This window comes from Thermobia domestica, chromosome 8 (genome assembly GCF_964235325.1).
Source record: "Thermobia domestica chromosome 8, izTheDome1.hap1.1, whole genome shotgun sequence".
Classification (NCBI taxonomy): Eukaryota; Metazoa; Arthropoda; class Insecta; order Zygentoma; family Lepismatidae; genus Thermobia; species Thermobia domestica.
The window spans coordinates 38,908,280-38,914,472 of NC_137461.1; the positions used below are offsets into that span (position 1 = coordinate 38,908,280).

The window sequence follows — 6,193 nt, forward strand, 5'->3', positions numbered from 1 at the left end:
TTTACCATTTCATGAATATTAACCAGTAATTCAACTGAAAGACATGAATCTCGCTGATCAGTGTGTTCTGGCTTCCAGTTCTTTGCAAGTATAGAAGTACTGAATATCTGTATTTTTATTTTTTTTATTTTTCGGTTCCAGTAGTTTCCTCTCGCATTGTATTTAAATACAGTCAGTCTTAATACCTAGGTATATCATGCACAATTCATTGTGAAATAAGCAAACTTTTAAGTTGTAAGTATTAAGCTCAACATACAGCAGCCTTTCGTGCAAGTACAGTGAAGTAACTACATTTGAATGACATGAACCGACGCGGATATCTAGAAGCGTAGACGATTATTCAGTGCGCGCCTTACGGAAGCATGCCATACAACAGCGACAATAAATTGACACCAAACTCTCTTACGGACATTGCAGACTGAGACAATACACGGCAGAGACTATTATATACCTTATGGTACGCCGTGCTCATTTGGGTTCTTTTTGGTATTAAAAACAATGCTTTTAAGATGATATAGATATGTTGTGCCATTCTTTCTTTCATCACGTAATGATGTATAAATAATTATTAATTATATTTGTTTCTTGTCTTCAAATTTGCGAATAACAAAATGACTAACAAATAGGGTTGTGAACTAGCCAATTTTTCACTGCCCAGGCCGGAAATATTGCTTTTATTTTGATGAAAGCCGGTGACCAGTACAACTTCTTACCAGCCCCTTTTATGACTGGTTTTTCAAATTTGTATCCAGTTCCAAGCAATTTCATCTAGTTCGAAGTATAGATTTAAAAAGTACCTTTCATTCTGTAAATGCAAAACTGTCACCTTTTACCATCTATCAACGATTAATATATTTTGTTCATCTGTTTAGATAATTTTAAAGAGATGACAGGGATTGTATTACGGGAAAATTTCAAATTTACTTATAAGGAATTTTATACATTTATTGAAAGTAAAAAAGGACATTTTAAAGCAAGTTCCTGTAGTTGAAGTATAAATTTAAAGAATAAATTTCATTTTTGAGCGCTAAAATTGTCACATAAAGATTAATATAATTTTGTTCACATGCTTCGATAATTTTAAATAAGTAGCAGTTACTGCTAAATACAATAAAATGATCAATGCCTATTTCAGTTTATCATTTATAGAACAATGTATCTATTAAGCTTATTAGTGAAACTATTAAGGATATGCAAAATACAGGTGCTAATGCACTTTTTTCACGATAGTGCATTTTCTTCCCATGGATGGGTCAGAACAGAGATACTTCACACTTAGACTTATATCATAGGGATTTTGAGGGGATGCTATTTTCTTTTTTTTTCTTTTTTTTTTTAATGTAGGCAAATATCCATAAAACTACGGTACAGGCATGCAGAAAACTTAATTGAAGTTTTTTCCTGTTACTCTTGCAGGAACTGTTTTGCCAGCGTAATTGACATGGTCTTGCCTTTAACTTTAGGAGTTTCTATCTTTACTTTCTTGTATGTTTTCTAATTTCTCACATCTCTTTTACGTTTCTTGGGAGACACAGCAAAATCATCTACACTAGACGACGTCATTTCGACAACTGCCCACACAGGTTGCTACTTTCAAAAGAGCATCAGTAACTGACTCATGCCTTTTTAACAACGAATACAGACCTGGTAATATCTACATCTCCTATTTTAAAAAAGACAGTCTACTCATGCCATTTTCAACTGACTTTACGGAAACAAAATTGTGATCAATGCAAAATCGCTATTCTCTGACTCATGACTTTTTCAAAACTACCGTTTCAATTATTGTCAATGTATAAAGAATCAATCTTCATGTGTATTTATTCAAATGTAACTAATAAGTATTCGCTTGGTCAACTTTAAGTGTAACAGATAAATTAATATCTGAATCATTAGCAGTATACTAATTGTTAAAATTTCAAGGATACATTATTATATAAATACAGCTGTTCTAGAAATTATGGCACAAGTTGTATCTTCTCCAAGAAGAAAAAAATTATCGAAACAAAAATGTTCTCTAAGGTAGGTACAATTATATGTATTTGATTAATATCCTGAAATCAAATTTATTCAAGTGCATGTAAGAAAATAAATCGATAGTTAATAGCATTGCATTACGTAAACATAACATTTGGTAAAATAGTCAATTTAATAAATTTTATGTTAAGTCAATATGTACTTAAACTAATTTGTAACAAACTAATAGAAATGTATATAAATAACATTTAGAGACTATGTCAAAATTTGGGGAAATTAAGATTGAAATTATCAATATTATGTGCCTTCACAATTACTATTATGCATTTGCGAATTCAGTATCTTAACAAATCACTATTTCAGTATAGGAATTTTTGACGTATTTTAATAATACCAATAAGCTAAAATGATAATCCTGAATAATTTTATATATTCGTAATAAATGCGGTTGTAGAGAAAATGTAATTTTTTACTAACTATAAAAGATAATCAATTACGAAGAAATAAGTAACGTTAATTAGGAAATTAAATTGAAAATTTTCATTATAAGAAACGAAAGGGAAGACGAGGGGGAACAAGGTTCAGGACATTATTAAAAAGTCTGACAGGAAAAGAAAAATTTGATGATGAAACTTTGAGCTGAAAACCAAATGAATTAAATCTTTATAATTTGCAAGAGATACCTTACTATTGGCGACAGGATACTCCTTTTGATGATTAGAATTCAAATATGGCAGATATTGTTTCTAAAAAGAGTATTAATCATATACTGTTAATTAATACATCTTAATTAATACTCTTAATTAATTAATACATCAAAAACCATCAATAAAATATCAGTTTACTGTCTGTGAGGAGTAGACATCACCTGTATACTCTGATTAAAATACTGAATAATATTTCTGGAATTTACTATAACAAGTTAATACACAACATTACGTAGTCCATTTCGTTTCATATGGGTTCCAGAAAGGAACGAAACACGTTTTAAGTTTGCTTCTGAGTTGTTTCAACATAAGACTGTATTGAAACATTATTGAAAATCAATCACGAATATTACGTATTAAACAAGTAAATTGCAAGTTTCTTCAACTGATGACCAGCTGAAAGTAGAAAAATTGTCCAGTATTACAATCGCAGATTATTAATTTAAATCAACAAAACAATGTCTAGGAGAAGGACGCTTAATTGAGAGTAAATGAGAAAATACTATAAAATAAAAACTAATAGTGAAGTCTATAGCTTAATAATATATCATCTGTAAACATTTAGTATGTATTATTCTTTACGTTAGATGCTAAAATGTTCTAGTTTACAAGCATTTTACTAATGTTAACAACATAGAATAGCACCATCAAGTAATAAGAATTGTTATTACTTTCTAGGTCTTCATTTTCTTTGCCCTCGCCGTTTGTGTTGCTTTGGCTATACCCAGGCCCATACCTATACCATATCCTCAGAGAATTCCTTTGCAACAACAGAGAGGAGAAAATATGCAGACAGCTAACATGATGTGGGGTGAGTACTTACTCTAGTTACCCAGACGTATTTCTTTACAATTAACTTGATTTGAAAATTACTGTACATGAATTAGTAATAAACTTACAGATAGTTTTGCTTATATTAAATGTTCTCCGTGTAAAATCATGTGTGAAAAGTTACGTTCACTATGACTTTGACTATCATATGCAGATACTCAGATTAATAAAATATCGCTAGATTGTAAGTAGTAATCACATGTGGTTCCGGATAGTAAGGGCAATCACATCGAAATTTACGTGCATCTTTTTTTCTTTTTTGGACGAATTTCATTCCCATCCGAGGATGGGAGGAACATAGATGGCTATACCTTCTCTGTGGCCAGAGATAGTTTCAATTTTATGAAGCGTTACAGTTTTGGAATGGTTAGTGGCTGTATGTTGCAATGGGCTGAAGTAGAAATTGTGTGACATCTGTATGAATGCACTAAAGTTATGTACAGTAACTGTATGTGGGGATTGAGTTGAGTTGATTTTGAGTTTAACGTCCCGAGGCTATGTGAGACGTGGACCTATTGATTAAGTGGAATCCGAACCACTTGAGCTCCCGCCGGGAATCGAACCCGGATCTCCCGCGCCAAATGCCAGTACGCTAACCGCTTAGCCACGAATGAGCTCATGTATGTGGGGATTGTAGTGGTGCGTACGAAAGTCTGGATTGTATCGGTCGATTCGGTTCCTTCGTATATAGCAAGAAGATGATCCAGTAGTGGATAGACAGCAGGTAAAGCTGGAACTTGGTCTATGAGCTTATTAATAATTGAGGCATTGAATGTCAAACTGGCGCAACTTAATTTTCAGACATTGTGAGATACTGATACTTTTATTAGATTCGATATAAAACAAACGATTCTTTGTGCTGTCATCTTTTTTTTATGATCTTCTGTTTTAACTCTGAGATATGAAATTATGCCATCCAACAGGTTATGATTTCAAGTTCATAGAAATGACTGAGTATCATTTAACAAATGAGTTATTCCACTGTGCCATCCAACACCTCAATTGGATGTGCCAGATCGACGCATATTTTGATATAGCGTTGGAGTAGATGGTAAGGGTGTGGCAAAAGGATATAAAATTGTACATGGTAAATTTCATCAACTGGAGTATGGAAAAAAGAGAATAAGTCAGATATGAATGGTCAGAAATTATATTTGAGGCGTTCAGAAAGTAATACCAAAGTGTTCAATTGCAGCCAGTCCTTGTCCCTACGTGTATAGGTTCTGGAGGTCGTTCATCTTTGCCTTAAGAAATACACCTTCATCCAATAAACAGATGATTATTTTGATCGTTCAGAGTGCATTTTCAAGAAACAATCCTTTGTTGCATTTTCTCTTACTATCAGAAACACCTGATAAAAACACTAAAATCTAATAAACATATAGATATTTAGAATTTTGAAAAATACTTTTATGCTATTCATTCATTATTATAGATGCATTCATTAGTAATGGTATGTATTCTCTTGCAGGATTCCCATGGTTCTGGGGTTAACTGACTAAATATTATATTAAATTGCTTTGGAAAATCGGATTGCCAGTCGGAAGAAACTAAATATAATCTTCATACCAGAAGAAACTGGATAGACAAGAAATAATTGTAATATTCTGCACACAATTAATGCACGCAGTTTAACAATGTGTTAAGCATTAAATAAAATATTGAAGAGTTTGCAAGATGTTTTTTTCAATATTCGACATTCTGAACATTAAATATTTTGTTCAGATTTATGCTTTCATCTGTTATTGTTCTTGTTCAATAAAGTTTTGCTTTAATTTTGTGTATTGAGAACGTAGTCTATACGTAAAAGTTCGAAATTATCAAAAGATTTTAGAATTCCTTCATTTCAAACGCAAAATAGAAAATTAAATCTGAAGTATAAACTCTTTAGATATTATCGTAAGAGCCAAGTGTAAAATGGGAGATGAGAGCAAATAATGATGGAAAAAATTAATGGAATAAATAAAAAGGAATTGGAGGAAAAAAAGAAGAAATACCACTAAAAAGCCTACAGATACTATATTATACTAAAGGATATAGATAGACGACAAAAGAGTCTCCTTTCGCTGAAAACTATCAAACTTTTAAGGAAATTTTATGTAAAAGTAGATTCTTAATCTGTCTACACTTCCACAGCAAAGAGTAAAGGTGACTCACTCAATTTCGTCTGTTTTGTTGCTATAGATAGAAATGTGAAATTTAGATAGTATCTTTCTCTTTTCTTGTAGGCAACAAATAAAAATAGATTTTTTAAAAATACCTGTTCTAAGAGATAAAGAGAAATTCAGATTTTCTAAAAACATCTATGGGTATTTCACTAATCCATGAAGCTAGGGAGATAAAATGAGCCATATATACTCTTCATTGAAGTTAAAGACAACATGTGTTTCAGTGTTTCCGATAACTCCTAACATAAGCGGGAAAGAAAACCACATTTCTTTAGTACTCAAATTTTCCGAGTTTATTTATTCAGAAGGTAGTAAATGTGAGGATTCCCTTAAGCTGATGTTCACATCCTAACATTTTCAAAGATTATCTTCTTTTTTTTATAGCTCCTCCGTGGCTAAGCGGTAAGCGTACGCGCCTTTGGCGTGGGAGGCCCGGGTTCGATTCCCGGCGGGAGCTCATGTGGTTCGGATTCCACGTTAATCAGTAGGTCCACGTCTCATATAGATATA

General features: G+C 32.2%; 1 long non-coding RNA gene across 1 annotated transcript; it reads left to right on the top strand.

Moving 5' to 3' along the window:
• Window positions 1-1,985: 1,985 nt before the first annotated feature.
• LOC145691675 (uncharacterized) lies at window positions 1,986-5,205 on the top strand. The gene is made up of 3 exons (XR_014132488.1): window positions 1,986-2,022; window positions 3,363-3,495; window positions 4,987-5,205. It is a non-coding gene; the product is annotated as an uncharacterized LOC145691675 (long non-coding RNA).
• The last annotated feature ends 988 nt before the right edge of the window (window positions 5,206-6,193 follow it).